A 19,447-nucleotide genomic window follows, 5' to 3' on the forward strand; every position below is an offset into this window, starting at 1 on the left:
TGCGGGGTCCACCAGTCTAGGTGAGGAAGAAGCTGGCAGGACAGAGTGGCCCCATCATATTTTAGGTGGAACCATTTGAGGTGGACAATAGTCGACTTCTTTGACCTAGGAAGATGGCAACTTCATGTGGTTCAACCTAATAATACTTACCATCGCCATATTGATGTTCAGAGACATGTTTCTTTGAAACCAATTTGTTCATTCATTGACCGTTCACTGAGCCCCCTGCCATGTGTCTGTCTGTACCAGGGGCTGGGGAGACAGTACTGAGCACCAACTGAGCTCCTGCCCTCATGGAGCTCGTGGTCTGGTAGGGGAGCATTCCAGCTGTCTATTGCTCTGTGACAAACCATCCCCAAACTCAGTGGCCTAAAGCAACCATTCCTATTTCACACAGCTCTGTGGGCTGAGTGGCGTCGGTTGGTGGTCTCACTTGGCATTTCTTGTGTAGTTGCCAAGTGAGTTGAGTCTGCTGGCTTCTGAAGGCTCGTCGGGGTTGGATGTCCAAGCTGGTGCTCTCCATGGCTGGCAGCTGGGAGCTCCTCTGGGGCTGTCCACTGGAGCACCTGCATTCTCTCTCTGGCATGGGCTTCCCATGGTATAGCAGCTGGGTTCTACCTGGTAGTGTCCCAAGAGATCAGGAGACCCTGTGGAAGTGCAGTCCTTCTGAACTAGCCTCAGATATCCCAGAACATTCTTCCATTGCATTCTCTTTATTTTTTATTTGAGAGAGAGAGAGAGAGAGAGGGAGAGAGAGAGTGAGCATATGAGTTGGGGAGAAGGGGTAGAGGGAGAATGAGAGACCCTTAAGCAGATTCCACAATCAGCACAGAGCCTGATGTGGAGCTCGATCCCATGACTCTGGGATCATGACCTGAGATGAAATCAAGAGTCCAACGCTCAGCCGACTGAGCCACTCAGGAGCTCCTTCCATTACATTCTAATATCAAGGGAATTACTGCAGCCAGCCAGCCCAACAGGGCCATTGTGGACAGGAATTAGACCCCTCTTCTTTTTTTTTTTTTTTTAAATTTTTATGTTTATTTATTTTTGAGAGAGAGAGCGAGCGAGCAAGAGTGCACCATTGGGGGAGGGACAGAGAGAGAAGGAGACACAGAATCCAAAGCAGGAGACACAGAATCCAAAGCAGGCTCCAGGCTCTGAGCTGTCAGCACAGAGCCCGATGCAGGACTTGAACTCACGAACTGTGAGACCATAGGACTCTTAAACCAACTGAGCCACTCAGGTGCCCCTAGACCCCTCTTCTTGATGGGTGAGTGTGGGGTCTCAATACAGAAGAGCACATGGGATGCAAGGTGTTGCTGATGTCTGTGTGAAAATGCGGGGAGCCGCAGGGAGGAAAAAAGTTAACCTACAGGGGCGCTGGGTGGCCCAGTCAGTTAAGTGTCCAACTTTGGCTCAGGTCATGATCTCACGGTTCGTGAATTTGAGCCCCGTGTCGGGCTTTGTGCTGATAGCTCAGAGACTGGAGCCTGCTTTGGATTCTGATTCTATGTCTTCCTCTCTCTCTCTGCCCTTTCCCTGCTTGTGCCCTGTCTCTCTCTCTCTCTCTCTCTCTCTCTTTCTTTCTCAAACATAAATAAGCATTAAAATTAAAAAAAAAATTAACCTACAAAAGCATGAGTGAACATTGTGCCAAGCACACTGGTGGCAAAGGGAAGGGCCCTATGGGGAAGGAGTGTCACCCATGTGACATTGGTGCTCAGGGTCGCAGGGAGCCCTGTTAGGCAGGGGAAGAGTCACGTGGGAACGGGAGCATGAAACCCTTGGCAGAACAAACTTGCAGTTCGAGGGCTTGAAAGAAGGTCTGTGTGGCCAAGACATAAGTGATAAGTCGGCGAGGCCAGAAGAACTTTTCCTGGACCTTCGGGGCTGGGACAAGGACCCCACATGGGATTTTGAAGGGTTTACAGATACCTCAACATTGTTTTCATGGAGTGTCTACTGTGGGGAGACCGTGTAGCAGAGCTGTTAGAGAGTCAAAACCAACTGTATTTGAAACCTACCGCTGGTGGCCTTGCTTTGCACCAGTGTCCTTCCAGAAGTTTCCTGGCACGCAGCAAGTGCTCTGTAAACGCTAGCTGCTCTTGGACTCCTGGCCAAAAGGCAGGTGCGCACATCTGAAAACAACTAGGCTATGAATTGTCCAGAGGGGTGTGTGAGGCTGGGGAGGTGGGGAGCTTTGTCAACAGGGGGAGAGTCCAGAGCTCGGTGACCCTCAAGGAGAGGGCCCTATTCACAACTGCTCAACTCAGCGAGGGCCTTCCCAACATGGCTTCTGATTGCTCCAGGTGGCCCCCAGGAGGATAGGCTCCAGGGCCCGTTTCCTGGAAGTCTTTTCCAGCCCCCAAGGGCTCCCTGGAGAAGAATGCACTCCTCGGCCTGCTGACTTTGCTTCCTCCAGCCGGGCTGGTTGGAGTGACCAGTGGGTCACCTGTAGTTCAGGTGCAGACACTGAGATCACAGTGTCAGAAATTAAGGCAGCACTTGGGTTGGGGACCCAGGGCTAGTGGTGGCCTCTGAGCTCTGCCTTCTCCTTGCTCGCTCAGGCAAGGACTCACGGGGCCTCCGGGACTGGATGGAGACAGGACACGGGACAGGCAGGGCCACCCCTGACCAGCTAGAGCTGGGTCAGTGGAGGGGGGAAGGCCCATTCATTTGATCCCCAGGGCTTCCTGAGTAGCTGCACTGAGAGTGCCCGGGAATGAGGAGACCCCAAGAGTGCTCCAGAGAGGCCGGGCCCCCCTCAGAGCTCTCTGTTCTCTTCCCCTCCTGGGCCTTAGAGAGCTTAGGGCTCTGACAGGCCCTGGGTCTGGGGGAAGGGCGTGCTGCTTAACACGAGAACTTGTAGGTTCAATCCCCTGCATGGCTTTGGATGACCCCTCAGAGCCTCTGTTTCCTCATCTGCACGTGGAAAAATAGCATCATTTACTCTTTTCCCCTAGTGTGAGGTTCAGAGACTGCGGGCAATGAAAGTGTCATACAGGGAGTAAAGCCCAAGCCGGATGGAAGGCTTCCTGTTTTGAGGTCCTGAATCTGCTGACACAGCAGAGGGCCCCTTCAGGACTGGGTCTTCAGGGGGGGTCCTGCTCCCCAACTTCTTCAGGCCATCATCTTTCCTCTCTGGCTTCCTGAGGGGCAGGCTGGCTGGCCCTTGTGACCCCGTGGGACGTCAGGGGATGGGGCCCCCCACCTCTTCCCGCCTCCCCTCCCCTGCCCCTTTGTGAGCGGCCACCTTGCCTTTCCATTAGTAGACAGTGGCAGGGGAGGTGACAGTTCCTTAAAACAGATTTATACTCTTGGATGACTTTATGGGTTTTTGCCTTATAAAAACCTAAGAGTTGACATTCTGATTTATCTACTACTGAGTCAACAGGATGTACCAGATTTAAAGAGATCAAATGCATTGTAATGTTTGTGGCTCCAGTTGTGGATTAGATGAGCTATTATGGAAAGTGCTGCCAAGTAAATATGGCAAAAAAAAATTAAATATGTCTATTAAATTGTGTGTTAAGTAAAGTAGCACAAGTGTGGTGCCGAATGTAACTTAACTATCTGGAGAGTTGGTGTGATAGATAAAGCTCGAGTGATAGTTCTCTTTTCCCCCCCTTCAGAACATTTTTTTTTTAAGGAAAGAGACTGTAAACTAGGAATTTCAGAGACGGGCGCTTGACTGTGTAACTGTGGTTGTGTGATGACTTATAATATTGAAGGCTCCAAATGATATTTTTCATTTCTTTGCTTTCTATTTCTTGTTGCCACCGCAGCGGCCGATCAGATTTCCTGAGATAAATATGCTGCCTGGCTTTTAATGGGATTTCCGTATTGCCGGGAGTTGGCGTGTTCTGATAATAAAAGAACCTAAAAATTGTACATCCCTTAATTGGTAAGAAGAGAGATGTTTTGATGGGCCACAAATGGAAACATTACTGCCTCCGAGCAGTTGCGAGCAGCGTGTCAGGCCACGTTCCCCGCCACGGAAGGCGGCAGCTGGCTCTCCAATGAGCTGATTTGTGTTCACAGGTTCTTGATGTCGGGTGCTTTTGGAAGTGCGCATTTTGTGCAGATGGGAGAAATAGAGCCCTTATAACATTATCTGGTTCTAAATTGAAATATTTATAGGACTGTGGCTTCCACCTCGAATCGAATGCATTCTTTGCTTCGTTTCTCTTTCTGGCTTTGGCGACTAGTCCTCGGGGGTTTAAAGGTTGTGTGCTGAAGGCTTTCTCTGTAACTGCAGTGTTATGTGCTACATGCACGTGTGCACCCATGCGGGCACACGCACATCTTTGCATCTGCGTATGTGTTTGCATCAATGTCTTTACACATAACAGAGATTTCTCTCTTTAATTCAAATCGGTGCTACCCATCAAATCTGGATGGGTAGATTGTTTTCCAGGACAGACCGTGGAAGGGATAACACACGCTTTGATTTTCCAGTTCGAGTCTTTGTACTTGAATGAGGAAGTTTAATCCACTGACACTTACTGAGATTACTGATACATTCTGTGTGTTATATTTACCATGCTTTTTTTGCGCTTTGATTTACAAGTTCTTGATGTGCCCTATTAATCTCTCAGATTGAGGCCGTGCTCCATTTTCCCCGGCTGTGCGGGGAAGTGCACTAGACAGGAGTTAGGATGTCTAGGAGTTAAACATCTGTAGGGTGCTGGGGATTTTGCGCCCCCCTGGCTGGAGGCCAGGTGCCATACCTATGACATGGGGATAAAAAGCCTGTCCCTGTCTGTGGGCAGGACCACATGATTGCTTGAGCCCGCTTTTAGCCGTAGGGTGGGAGAGACTGTGAAATGGGGCTATGCATATGGAGTTAGGGCTTTGAAAAAGTGTGGCACTACAGGAAATGAAACGCATCACATTATCATGATCATTAACTCACTTTTCTGTACGGTTTAGCCATTTGCACAGTGCTAAGTGCAGAATAGGCAGTTTATTTTATTTTTAAAAATTTTTTTTAATGTTTTTTATTTATTTTTGAGACAGGGAGAGACAGAGTATGAACAGGGGAGGGTCAGAGAGAGGGAGACACAGAATCTGAAACAGGCTCCATCCAGGCTCTGGGCCGTCAGCACAGAGCCTGACGCGGGGCTCTAACTCACAGACTGTGAGATCATGACCTGAGCCGAAGTCGGCCGCTTAACCGACTGAGCCGCCCAGGCGCCCCTAGGCAGTTTATTTTAAAGAAACTGGCCTGGGTGCGGGGGGGAGGGGGGGCACCTAGGTGGCTCAGTCAGCTGAGCGTTCGACTTCGGCTCAGGTGACGATCTCGCTGTTCCCAGGTTTGAGCCCCTCATCGGGCTGTCTGCTGTCAGTGAGGACCCTGCTTTGGATCATCTGTTCCCTGCCCCCTCTCTGCCCCTCCCCCACTTGTGTGTGAAAATGTTCTCTGTCTCTCTCAAAATATAAACATAAAAAAATAAATAAGTAAAGACATTGGTTGGTGATTCCAAAGCTGGTTCTCACTGTCTAGGCCTATCATGGGGCACGGGTGAGGGCTCAGATACATTTTAGCTTGTGATTTGACTATCTGTGGTCTCACAAACACATGTGCTTCCTTGATTCCAGAATCAGGACCTCTTTGCAAAGAACCGAGCCACTACCCTGCATTGGGAGGCATGCTGTGTGGAAGGTGAACTTGGCTAAGGGATCTCTCTTGCTTTAAATTGCAAGGCTTTGGGAGAGACTAAAAGCTCAGGCGTATTAGGAGCAGCTGATGAAGGGTCTGGAGGAGTGTATAAGAGAATTGGGTTTTCAGGAGACAAAACGCTAAGGCGTCTTCACCTCTGCGACAGGTCATGACCCCCAGCATCCGTGCACAGAGGAAGATGACAGGACGTCCCCCTAGAAGATTTGCACCAAGAATTAAAGAATCTAGTTGAGAATTATGGCACCACATGCTACAAAAACCCCCCATATATTAATATACTGAGAGGTGTCAAGAATAATGGACCCTGGGAGGTAGAGTAATTAAACGTATCTTAATAAATGCTGGGCAATCCTTTTAAGACCCCTTCCCAAGGCCCCGTCAGCTGACATGGACTGTATTCTTCCTGTTGGCAGGAGGCCTGGAAGGAGAGCCGGAGTGTGATCGGAAAACCAGCCGTGCGCTGGAAGACAGGAACAGCGTGACAAGTCAAGAGGAGAGAAATGAGGACGATGAAGACGTGGAGGAGGAGTCAATTTACACCTGCGATCACTGTCAGCAGGACTTTGAGTGTCTGGCGGACCTGACGGACCACCGGGCCCACCGCTGTCCTGGAGGTAATGCTAAATAACACTGGGATTCTGACAGGTGGTTATACGGATAATTGGACATAGCAACAGCTTGAAGCCTCGAGTGAGATTAAAGAATTAATAATGTAATTTTACAGTTAATGTCATTTTATTGTGGTGCCTTGGGTACCCTGTATCCGCCTTTTAAATAAAATTAAAAATAAAAGCAACAGCTTTCTGGCAGGCAGGAATTTGGTGGAGACACCCTGTCTCTGCTTCCCCAAACTGCAGTCTATAGAATATGGGCCATGAGTGGGTGCAGCCTGCACCCTGGATTTCTGGAAGGCCTTTTAGAAACCCAGCAATTAAGAGGTTGTTAGTGCAAAGTTAAGTAGCTTAAGTGTGGAAAGCTGCGTGAAGGAGTGTGCTCTGAGGCAGGGCTTGTATGGGACAGGGAGAATTTCAAAGGCCAATGGGCAGAATGTCTGCACAGGCAGAAAGGCATCTGGTTCCACCTCTTTGTTTGGCCTCCTGCTTCTCTGAGGAGGACGGGGGTGGCTGGGATCTGTCCTGTCAAACCTGTAGTCAGCCAAGACTGTGGCCCTGGTTCCTGTGTTGTGGCAGCCTCAGAGAAGGTGGCCAAGGCCACAGTTTTGCAGGAGCTATTTAAGACCTCATGCGTCATGTGTGTCTGTGTGTCTGGGTCATGTGGGTGGATGGAGTGGGACAATGGGGGCATGTGGATTGCATGGGGGTGTGGCAGCCATGCTCCAGGGGTAGGGGGTTGACATATTTCCAGGCCCTGAGCAAGGATTCCAGAGCATCTGTGTTCCTTACATAGCTATCCCTGGCATCTCTCTCCACCATGCATGCTGATGAAACACTTTGGATGCTGGTTTGTGGGGGAAAGGAACTAAAAATCTCAGACAGTATTCCAAAGGGGGCCTGTCACCTGTTTTTGGGGGGAAATTGGTTGGTAGGAAGTATGTTGGGACTCAAAATTCTTGCTTCCTCTACTTTTCATGCCTTCGTAGAAGTTTGAAAGCCAAGTGTTTGGGGAGCTATGACTTTCCCTCTAGTGACGCCTGTACCTGCACAGCCTTGATTAGACCAAGTCTCTCGTTCTCAACCTCTAGAGGGAACAGATCCCAAAAACAGTGGACCCAAGAGGACTCTTACAGTTTTGGACTTTTTGGGGCTAAGCAAACCAAATGCCAGTCATTTGGAACTTGTGGTATTTCAACCATAGGCAGAGGCGATGGCCAACTTAGAAGCTCAGAATCAGAATTGGAAGGGATGTATGGGGTTGGCTTTTCAGTGCCCTCATTTCCTGAGGGAGAATACTGAGGCACTGAGAGGGAAAGGTGACTGATGGAGGTCAGCTAGTGAGTTGGTGGCTGAGCCAGGACCTCTCCGGGACCCTGGGCTGTGTACTCTCATCCTTGAGAAAACAACAGATGCCTGTGTATTTCTTGATTTAGCCAAGAACTGAGGTGGGATGTTAACTATATGAGGATGAAATATTGTCACTGACTTTGAAAACAATCAATTAATTGATCTTCTAATTAAAAGTGATTGTCTTTATTTGCTAAGTGTAAAAGAACACGTGGGTCTCAATTAGCATTGATGTGGGGCCCCTGAGGCCCCCTGCGGACCCCTGCAGAGTGCTGCTTCGTGGAGTCTCTGTGGCTCGTGGACTGAGGTCCCATCCCGGGCACTACTCCATTCTTCAGAACCAAGGAGGTACTCTTGTCTCTCTCCACACCTCTGAGAATGGTGGTGTTTCTAGGAGGAAGAGGACGAATGTGAGGCTTGAGGCTGTGTATCGGGGGGTCTGTGCTAGAAATAGTAGCTAATTGTGCTTCGGTCCTGGGCAGGATTCTTTTCCCGATGGCTGTCTCTTCTCTCCGTAGCCTCACATGGGCTGACATCACAGTAGCTCTGTCTACAGGGTCTTCAGCCATCTTTACTGATGCTGCAGATGGCCACCGATACTCCTGCCTGCTTCCTAACAGGACCCCGCTAACGACCTCCATGGGGACGCGGGAGCCAGGAATATCCCCAAGCCCCGGAGCATTGGAAGGGAGTCAGAAATTCCTTAAAAGAGTATGGGAAACGACCTTGCCTAATAGCATCCCTAAGAAATTCATTACTGCCCAGTAAAGGTGTGACCCAGTCTGGGAGAGTCTCCCCGATGTGGAAGAAATACGTGAGGAACGATTTTCCCCCAGGTCTTAGGTTCTGAGGATTACCCAGTGACAGGATCAATCACTGGGAATTGTGGGCATATTTTTCAAAGCGAGTCCCTCTCTAGGCCACCTGCACAGTCTCTGAGCTGCAGTGGTTTCCCACTGCATCCCCAGCGAGGTTTCTGGAGCTCCTGGGGTGGGTATTGGGGCCTGTCTGACCGAGGGGGGCTCTGACACCCACTCCAGCCAGAGCTGTCCACGTTAAAAAGTCTTTTATACATTGGGCTTTAGCAGAAGATGTGTGAAAATTGGCTTCTGCTTTTAAAGCTTGAACTGGCCCAAAATGTGGTAGCAGGTCCTCCCAGGCTAGACTCACGGGTCGCTGTACTAGGGACGACCACGCAGGTAGGCAGCGTGGCCACTCTGTCATCCTGGAGGGAAAGGTGGACGCTCAACAGACAACAAAGACCATTTCAGAGATGGCCACGCTCTGCTGAGGCTGGGCGGGCTCTGGGTGCTGGGCAGATGTTTCTGAGGGAGCAAACAAGTCTTGTTTGGAGGGAAGGTGGGGCGCTCTCTGCTTTTGTGAATTTGGGGTCTAAGGGCAGCGCCACCTGTCAATCCCGCTGTCCTCTCCTCCTGGAACTGGAATTAGGCCTTGGGTGTGAACAACACTCGTCCCCACTCACGTTCTGCAAGAGGGCTGTTACTCCTGGAACCTGGAGACTGCATACCCCTCGCCAAGCAGGTCCGTCTGGCGCGGTGGAGTGGGTGGGGGCATTTGGGGGGAGCGTCTTGAGTGTGGTTCTTCTTGAAAATTGCTTTAGCAGGGTGGCCTCTTGGCTCTTTCTGTGTCTTTCTGTGGATGTTGGGGTGGGGGTGGGGCAGTGACTTGTTCCATCAGAATCTGGGAGAGTAGCTGAGGTTTGGAGATTTTGTGAGGGGGCTGTGAATTCACCATGGAAGGTGGGAGGGCCTCTTGCCAGGATGCCATTGGTGGCATTCATAGGGAGAGCAGGCCCCTGGAATTCTGCACCGAAGAACCCTCACTTGCAGAGATCCTGGAACTTGAGAAGGCACCCTCTCCATTGTCCCTTAGCAGGAGAGGCTCTGCTGGGACCAGGAGAGGCTGTTGAAGCATGAACTTCAAGAACCCAGACCTCAGGGTGCCTGGGTGGTTCAGTTGGTTAAACGTCTGACTCAGTTTCAGCTCAGGTCGTGATCTCACGGTTCATCAGTTGAGCCCCCATTGGGCTCTGTGCTGACAGTGCAGAGCCTGCTTGGGATTCTCTCTCCGCCCCTTCCCCCCTCGCTCTTTCTTTCTCTCTCTCAAAATAAATAAATAAACTTAATAAAAAAATAAAAAAAAAAAAAAGAACCTAGATCTCTTTCTGTCTCCCTCTTTCTCTCCATCTTTCTGCCTCATTGTCTCTCATATGTGTCCAAGGAGAAACCAGCCTTAAACCCACAAGGCATCAAACACTGCATCCTTATGACACGAAGTGAGATCAGCAAAGAGCCATCCTCTCTGCTGATGCTTACACCCCAAGTACTGATTCCTGCTTGCTCCCCCCCAGACCCTGCCCACAGGGTGACTTATGTTCATGGGCTTGGCGTCGGGGGCACTTGCCATTTTGTATTCTGCATTTGTTACCGAACATTTTCTGAATGGATTTCCATGCTGGGACATGATCTTCTCCATTATCCCTTTTTTGGGGGTGAGGGGTAGGGGAATCCCTCTTTTTTTAACATAGCAGCATTCAGGCCGATAAAACTTGGGTTCCTGGTACTGTGTCTATATACTACAAAAATATTAGATTTAGACCAGTCTGCCGGGAGACTAGGATTTTACAACAGAGTTCACAAAGGCTGACTTGATGCCTGTGATGGGCTTGCCTGTTCCTCACGGAGCATCATTTGTAGGCAACAGATGAGGAAATGTCCAGAGCGTTTGGTGGCTGTCTGCACTGATGATAGAAAGTCTCCATTACTTCAGGCCCTACTAACTTGAATGATGTCAGAACAGGGAGTGAGCCGAAGTTTACGTTGACCCAGTTTGTGAAGTGTTGGCCAAGCACGTTTGGACCCTATAAACGGTTGCAGGCAGGTGTTTTTCATCATCTTCTAGAAGCCCAGAGGACTTCAATTGCTTTAGAAAGTATCTCTGGGAACTTCCTGGGGCACCATGGAAGCAGGTACGAGAGGTTTGATTTACCCAGGGGCTGATTCCAATTTTTTATGTGCTCATTGAAGCAGGTCAGCTGTGGACCTTCAGTCTGGATTCAGGTGGAATGTTTTACGGCTTTCTGGTACAAATACTACCTTTTAAGGATACTCTGTGATTTAGACTGACTGCTGCTTTGGCCCAAATTAATGAGGCTGACTGCCCGAGGACATTTGGGTGCTGGATCTGTGCTGTTGTAATGTTTTAGATCCGACTTTCATAGGGACGCTCTTCCTTGTGACAGGACTGGGCTGTCAGCAGGGGTGTGCACTGTGCCAGTCCTGGAATGTGGCAGGTCCCCGGGGCCAGAGCACCTGACGGCTTCTGGAGATCCCTACCCTCTTTGCTATAGGCATCACTGGTGGGGTTTGGGTTTTCATCGTAGGTAGGGAGAGGCAGATGGAGTCTCTTTAGAAGGACTAAGGCTTCCAATTCTGGGCCTGTCTGGGCACTTGATCCATTATAGAAATTGCCTGTAGGACCAGGTTGGAGCTGAGCATTGGTTTCTTGGCTACAGGTGCCATTTCCTGGTCTGTGACTCAGACCATGCTCTTCACTGAGCACAGAGAGGCATTCGTGAAGCACATGGGGTCCCTGCTGCCCCCCAGGGCTCCAAGTCTGAGCTGCAGCCTCCCTGATTGCTCTCCCTGAAGCCCCACCCCTGACAGTGCACAACACTGGTCAGATTCAGGAGTTATTCTGCAGTAGTTTTTTTTTTTTTTTAATCAATTAATTTATTTTTGAGGGGGGGATGGGCAGAGAGAGAGGGAGAGAGGGAATCCTGAGCTGACTCTGTGCAGAGCCCGACGTGGGAGACCATGACCTGAGCCAAACTCAAGAGCCAGAGGCTAAACCGACTGAACCACCAAGGTGCCCCTCTGTCATAGTTTTTAATGTGTTTATTGCTGGTCTCCCACACTACTGTTCAGCTTCCTAAGGACAAGAGTCATGTACTAGCCCAGTGCCTGGCACACAGTAGTGCTTAATATGTGCTTATTGGATCAAGGAATGATTCCATGTAGTCCTCATAACAGTCCCAGCATGGAGATCCCTTTTTTTTTTTTTTAACCATTCATCCCCATTTTACACATTGGGCAGCTGAGGCTCAGAGGGTTACAGGTTCTTGCTGAAGGTTACAGAGCTTGATTTAAGACTTGAGGTCCAAACAGCTCATGGAGAGAACATAAACTGGGGACAGTGAGCAATTTCCACCTAAATTCCAGACAGAAATAGCTTTTTTGAATGCTCAACTGAAAAAAAAAAAAAAAAAAAGATGGGGAGGGGTTTGTTCAAATAACAACAGCAAAAAAATGTGCTCCCTGTGGGTTAATTTTGCTGCTCCCCCTTTGGGCTGCCCCCCACTTCCTGAGGACTGGGACTGAGGAGTGTTTCCCTAGCCCCTTCAGAAAGGCAGACCCGCCTTTTCTGGCGAAGGTGAAATGCTGCTGTGTAAAAAGCCGGGTGGAAAGTTAATTACACCCTGGTTTGTTCAGCTGTGGCCAGAGTGACCTGTGGGCCCTAATTACAGGGCTGGGGCTGCGTGAAGGCTGGCACCTTTGCCAGCCTCGTTCCTGTCCGCCGGCTGGCGGGATCTTGCCTTTGTGTGCAGGCTCAGGCCCTTTCTCGCTCCGACAGCATGGGTGGGGGCCCTCCCTGCCTTATTGCTCGGGGCACCCCTCGTACTGGTTCCATTTGGGCAAAAAGGAGTCGGCATGGGCCAGCCGCTGGGCATTGCACTGCCAAGTGCACAGGTGCAGGGCGCGAGTTCCTTCTGCCCATGGGGAGTGTGCACTGCGCCTTGGTGTCAGCCGTCGTCTCGCAGTGCAAAAGGCTTGGGGGCTTGAGCACAATTAATACCCCCACATCACGAGCTTTCCTGCATGCAAACAGCATCCAGTAGAAAACATGGAGGAAGGAAGGATCCCACTCACGGTAGTCACAGAATGCATAAATACCAGGGAGCAAGCCCAGGAAGCAACATTCGGATGTTTGGAGAGGACACGCAAACAAGCCAAATCAACTATGGAGGGACACATAAGAGATTTCAATAAATGAAAAGGTGGGCCTTATTCTTGGATGGAAAGATTAAATATCGCACATATGTCAATTTCCCCTAAATTAACTGTCAACTTTATGTTAGCCTGGGAAAGTATCAATGGGATTTGGTTAGAAATAGACAAGCTGATTTCTTTTTTTTTTTTTTTTTTTTTAATTTTTTTAACGTTTTATTTATTTTTGAGACAGAGCATGAACAGGGGAGGGTCAGCGAGAGGGAGACACAGAATCTGAAACAGGCTCCAGGCTCTGGGCTGTCAGCACAGAGCCCAACACGGGGCTTGAACTCATGGCCCGCGAGATGGTGACCTGAGCGGAAGTCGGCCGCTTAACCGACTGAGCCACCCAGGCGCCCCGACAAGCTGATTTCTAACATTCATAAGGAAAAATAGGCATGCAGGGAAAGGGAAGAAAATTTTGAACAAGAGGAATGATGGTAACCAGATCAGATTTCATTTTTTTATTTTTCTTTTTATTTATTCAGTCATTCACTTTTACAGTAGGCTTCACGCCCAACACGGAGTCCAGCACGGGGCTTGAACTCACGACCCTGAGATCAAGACCTGAGCTGAGATCAAGAGTTGGACGCTTAACCGACTGAGCCACCCAGGTACCCCCCAGATCAGATTTTAAAGCACATTCTGAAGCTGTAGGAATCTAAGTGGTGTGGAACAGATGAGGGGCACAGAAATGGGACCTCAATAGAACTGGAAATTTAGTGTATGAGAAAGGTGTCATTGTGTGTCAGTGGAACATAGATGGATCACTCAGTAACCGGGGCTGGGATGACGCGGTATCCGTCTCAAAGAAAGGAAATTGGATCTCTCTCCTCCTAACGTCAGAACAAATCCCAAATGGATCAGAAATCTAAACAGAAAAAGAAAACTTAAAAATACTAAAAGAAAACATAAGTGAGTTTTTAAAAAATATAATAGTATCAGAGTGGGGAAACCTTTTCTAAATATAACCCTAAACCCAGAAGCCATAAAACAAAAGACAAATATTCAACCACATAAAAATAAAACATTTCTGCATTGCCAAAACCACAATAAATCAAACCAAAGACACACATCACAGGCAAAAGCTATTTTTCCTTAATGTGTAAGGAGCTCCTACCAACACTAAGAAAATAACCAATAAATCAACAGGGAAGCAGGGCAAAGTCTGGGCTGCCTGAGGCCAGCACCTGCTCAGATTGGTTGTGCCACACTGGTCTTTAAATATTTGGAATACCTCCCATGTGCAAAGGACAGAAATGGAACCAGAAAAAGATATGCTAGTGGGATCTTACACATATAGGGAAGGGTAAGAAACTTCTTTAGAGTAGGAGAACTGTAAATTTAAATCACAGGAAAATACTTACCAGTTTTAACCGACCAGACTGGCAAAGACCAAAATGTTTACCAGCCCATCGTGTTCGTGAGGATATATATCCTTGATGCCAAGGCTTGGGGTCTTCTCCTCTCTGTCCTTGGGGTGGCCTTGGCCTATGGCTAGAACATGTAGTAGGTGCTCAAGAAAAGTTTGCTTATTTTGTCCCCAAGGAGGCCACAGCCCCTGTGAGGTAAGAGCTGTGAGATAGCAAAAGTAAAGGGTGCACATGCTGTGTCTGGACATAGTAGGTCTTCAATTAATGAATAATCAGAAGGGGGAGTTACAGAAGAGATGGTTTATTCATTGAATAACTATTTATTGAGCATGTGCTTTGTGTAAGGGCCCTTCTGGGTGCTGGGGTTGTGGGACCTGTTGATTTAAATAAAAGGTAACTCAGTGGAGAAGGTGTTCACTTCACAGAAGCATTCTGTAACTTGTGAGGCAATAATGCCGTAGGTGGCCTTTAAATAGCTGGCTTCCCCACTGCCTTTAAAAAGATGCTTCCAGGGGGGCGCCTGGGTGGCTCAGTTGGTTAAACGTCCAACTTCGGCTCAGGTCATGATCTCATGGTTCATGAGTTTGAGCCCCGAGTCGGGCTCTGTGCTGACAGCTGGGAGCCTGGAGCCTGTTTCAGATTCTGTGTCTCCCTCTCTCTCTGCCCCTCCCCAGCTTGTTCTCTCTCTCTCTCTCTCTCTCTCTCTCTCTCTCTCTCTCTCTCTCTCTTTCTCTCTTGAAATAAATAAATAAACACTAAAAAAAAATACAGAGATGCTTCCATGCACAGAGACATCATGCCCCACAGCATCTCTGGAAGATGCTAATGTTCTGTTAGTGTGCTGCCGTTTGGGAGGGAAGTGGATGGGCTGTACGAGTAACTGTCCATCTGGGTCTGCCTGGCCCGTGGTGAGATCAGAGCCCTCCCTTAAGCTGCCGGCTCCCTACCCTCCGAGTTCCCCATTAGAAGGTGCCTGGGACACCAGTAGGCTGTGTGGGACCGTGATTCTCTCTGGGCTCGGGCAGCTGAGCCCTGGCTCCTGGTGGTCATATGGAGGGGAGTTGTCTTTCAGATGCTGGCGTTATTATCCACCTCCTATGAAGCCTGCGGGTCCATAGAATGTGTCCCTCTTGGCTTGATTATGTGGCGCGAACGCTGCCGTCACATTGCGGGGCCTGCAGGTCTCCAGAAATTGGACACCAAATCTAACAGGATGGAAGGCAGGGCTTGCGGTGGGAAGAATCCACGTCTCTCTTGGTTTTCACGGGAAAAGGTGTGTTCATGTGTGTGTTCTGAGGATTCTGGCTCTCCCCAAAGTGGAGATGATCTTTTCCTTCTCCCCCCCCCCCCCCCCCCCGCTAGCCTGACTACCTTGATGGTTTTCTGAATCACTTGCCCAATGGTGGGTTCTTTTGTGTCTAGGGGTGGGCCAGAACGGAATTCAGGTGTGGTGTCTGACACCAGGAATGTGTCTGCTACAAACACCTCCTGGGAGGAGCCTTAGTGAGGAGACCCTGGAGAGACTTTGGGGCTGAGAGTGAAGGGGACTGGCCTGGGACTGGGGCAGTCTGGGTCCTGGTTTCTACTCCTTTTCCGGCAGCAGCCAAACCTTCTGCTGGCTTCCTGTTGTTAGGACCAGGATGTACACCCAGCGGGACCTCAGGGTCCTGGAAGGAAAACACAAACCCCAAGCTGGCCTTCAGGTTGGTTGAGTGTGTATTTCTGGGTCCAGCCTGCTGTTATCCATTACTGCTTGGCAGTTTCCAGAAGGCACATGTTACACCAGCAAGATGTAATACCATACCTACTTTAAGCTTGGGGCTGTGTGTGTGTGTGTATGAGAGAGAGAGAGAGAGAGAGAGAGAGAGAGATTGAGAGAGAGAGAGTTTCTATTAACAAGGAATGTATAATCTACCTGGAAAGTGAAGTCACCATGAGCCTCTGGATTGCCTGGCACATAGTAGGTCCTCAGTGAACGTGCTGTCTGCATACTCGATTCCAGCTGACAAGCAGAACAAAAGCAGAGTCATCGGCTCAAGGAACTGAGAAGTGAGGCTGGCTGCCAGCATGGCCCTTCGAGGACATGCTCTAAGGCTGTCTTTAAAACCCCATCCCCAAGTGTTCAGCTGCAGAGGTCCACCTCCGGGCTTCTACCCTCCTGAGGCAGAGAAAGAGCAGAGGTGACCAAGTCTCATTCCCGCAGGCATCACTGAAGCCGGTGGGGTGGGGGGCGAGGGGGCGGTGTGGAGACAGACGTACATAGTAGCTAGGCTCAGGATGATGGGAATCAGGGGCACCTCCATATAGACCACTGGGACTGAGAATTGGGGAGGGAGGGGCTCCCAGATGGTACCAGGAATCACGGATCCCTTCTGCAGGAGGAAGGAGTGACATACAGGCAAATATGGAGGAGTACAGGGGCACCTGGGTGGCTCACTGTGTTAAGCTAAGCGTCCGACTTCAGCTCAGGTCATGATGTCATGGTTCATGGGTTCGAGCCCCGCGATGGGCTCTCTGCTGTCAGCACAGAGTCTGCTTTGGATCTTCTGCCCCCCCCCCCCCCCGCCTCTCCCCTGCTCTCTCTCACAAAAATAAGCAAGCATTAAAACAAATGTGCAAGAGTACAATATTGAATCAAATGCCAGATTGCTGGGTATCCATGGTCAAGTCCATTCACTTGGCTCTTGATAGGATACAGCCATCTCATTTCAGAATTTTAGGGAAGCAGGTTCCTCCAAGAACACCTCGTGCAGCACCTTCTAACCTTATTCTCAACATAACTCGTGTATAAGGCCAATACATGTAGTGCGCTCTGTTATGGGGTTTGGCAGATTTTGAACTCTGTCTACATCTCTCCTCCCACCCCCTCAGCCCCTCAGAGCAGCTGCTCAGGAGCCCCTCAGGCAGTCTGAAAGCCGGGACTGGGCCAGGGTTTTCAGTGAGGTGGGACTAGTCCAAAGTCACGCAGGGAGGTGGTGCCTTAGTGGGTGTTGTCCCCCCTTCCCGAAGAGGTAGCTGGTAATACCGGGGAGGCAGTGCAGCAACCAGGATGGACAGAGCTCTGGTGCCGGGCCCACAAACCTCATGTCATTTGGACTGGACTTTTTCTTTGCTTCTTGGGGAGGAGTGACTCTGACTCTTGAATTATAAACTTCATGGCAGTTGTGCTCCTACCTTAAGGGGTCCACAGAGGCTGGCCCACCCTTCCCCCATCCTCTGCCCCCTGGTTTGGGGGCAGAGTTCTGGGAGAGGAAAGTCATGCCCTGGGGGCATCCCCCAGCTGCTGGGCCTTCAGGATGACGTGTCCAGGCCTTGGGCCCAGGCTGGAGCGAGGCTGGGCGACCATCGGGTTGGTCTGGCCCTGAGGCCTGAGTGGCTGAGGTGCCCAGATGGTGTGGAGAAGCATCTGTGAAATCAGTGTGCTGTGCCAGCTCCTGCGAAACCCAGGGTGACCAAAGTCACATCATCCACCACATCAGCTTCACGGGGAAGGAGGGGGCGCGGATAAAGTATTCCAAAATCACAAAAACAAGATTTTTGTTTTTCTTTCGTCTATAGGTATTTCTGTAATAAGTGTTTTCCCCCAATGTATACACGTATAGCTCCAAAATCTCAGCGTTACCGAGAAAACGCAGGGTCGGTTATGTGGTGCTTTGGTCAATCCCTTCCCTTCAAGGTTCTAGTTCCATTAGTCCAGCCGTCCCTGTCCCTGCCTGCTGTGTCTGTCACTGATGGTCAGGATGCACAGGGACCAGAGGCCCTCAGAGAGGCCTTGTTGTTTTTCTCCTGGAGGTAAGCCTGTGCATTCCTCATTCTGGTGGCCATAAAGACCTGAAAATTGTGTTTCCTGAGTCATCAATCTTGGTTTCCTCCAATTTGAGGTTTGAAAAGCTTTGAGAAATGCCTGTAGGTGAAGTTCGGAATAGCCTCCAGCTGGATCCTGACCTGGTTCTGGGGTCAAAGGGGCAACTAGAAAGTATTGTTCTCCAAGAGTCCTTTATTATAGCTGAAAGCTATTGATGGTCTATTCCTGTGTCCCTTACTTAGGCTACAGTTGCCAGCACCCAGAAGAACAAAGCCAACAACTGGTCAAAAGAAAACGTGTTCCTTAGAACCACAGCATCCCCTGGTATTCATTCATTCATTCATTCATTCACTCATTCATTCACTCACTCATTCATTCATAGAATGACTTTTTAAAGCACCTACTATGAGCTCAGAGCTATTTTAGACGTGGAACAGAGAGTAGTGAGTGGAACAGAGAGTAGTGAGTGAAACAGACAATAGTTCCTGCCCTTCTGGAGCTTACCTTTTATAGCATCACGCCCCTCGCTGGCTTTGGTCACGAGATTCTTAAACTGACCTGTATGTAGTGACTTTGTTCTAAAGAACCGCTTGGTTCGTTCTGTGGTGTAGCTGAGTGCTGGCCAAGGCCCATGTGAGCAGTACAAGCGGGGAGAATGTGTAGCGGCTTTCCTGCCAAAACGGTAGTGTGCTCAGAGTCTGTGTCAGCAGAAGCAGGATGAGGGAGGTGCTCGCTCTGTTCTACGTGTTGCTGGAGAGACCAGGGCTGGAGAGGGGTTCAGGGGAAGATGGAGAGGGGAGGCCTCAAAGCCCTACTTGCAGGATTCTCGGTGGCTGCTCTCAGAAAATTAACCCTAATTTGTTTCAGTCAAGTGGGGGAGTTTAGTGGCTCAGGTCAATAGAAATTCCAGTAGTCGGCACTAGCTTCAGGTGCGGCTAACTCCAGGTACCCTGGCGAAGGCCTTGGAGCCCCCGGTTTTCCTACGTCTCCTGGCTCTGATGAATGCTGTGTTGGCTTTAGGCTTGGGCCAAATGAAGTGCTCTGAATGGCAGAGCCAGAGCCGTTCCCCAGAGGAAAGCAGGGTGCTGCCGCCAGAAGAAAGGGGGAATGGGTGCTGTTAGGCAGCTTCGGCCCAAAGAGGGAATGAGTTTATGCCGTTTAACCAGAGTCCCGAGTAGGTGACCTGACCTCGGATAGGTTTGAGCCTGGCCAGGCCTGCCCACATAGCCGGTGTGCGTTCCTAGGCTGGTGATCCAGAGGTTGATGTTTTTACTGTCACCTTTTGGATAAAACGTATTAATGGAGGGGGAACGGTTGAGTAGCAGAAGGTCTGGTCAAAGCCGTGCCCCAAAGCCGTGGGGGAGCAAGGAGGAGGCGCCCCAAGCCATCCCTCCATTAGTCTTGATACTCCAAGGGACAGAGCCAAGACTGGTTCTAGAGGCCCCCGGGACACCCATTCTGGCCCACATATAAGGACCAGCTTCCTGGTGGCAAGAGACTTTAAAAGGCTGGAGATGACACATTAAATGGCAAGAGGGGAGGGCAGTGGCATG

General features: G+C 49.9%; 1 protein-coding gene across 1 annotated transcript in view; it reads left to right on the top strand.

Moving 5' to 3' along the window:
* Positions 1–19,447, top strand: part of ZNF423 (zinc finger protein 423) — a 272,529-nt gene that overhangs the window by 45,530 nt on the left and 207,552 nt on the right. The window contains exon 2 of the mRNA XM_032591421.1: positions 6,100–6,300. The gene's annotated coding sequence lies outside the window, so the exon portion shown is untranslated. The remainder of the gene's footprint in view (positions 1–6,099; positions 6,301–19,447) is intronic.

This window comes from Lynx canadensis, chromosome E2 (genome assembly GCF_007474595.2).
Source record: "Lynx canadensis isolate LIC74 chromosome E2, mLynCan4.pri.v2, whole genome shotgun sequence".
NCBI lineage: Eukaryota > Metazoa > Chordata > Mammalia > Carnivora > Felidae > Lynx > Lynx canadensis.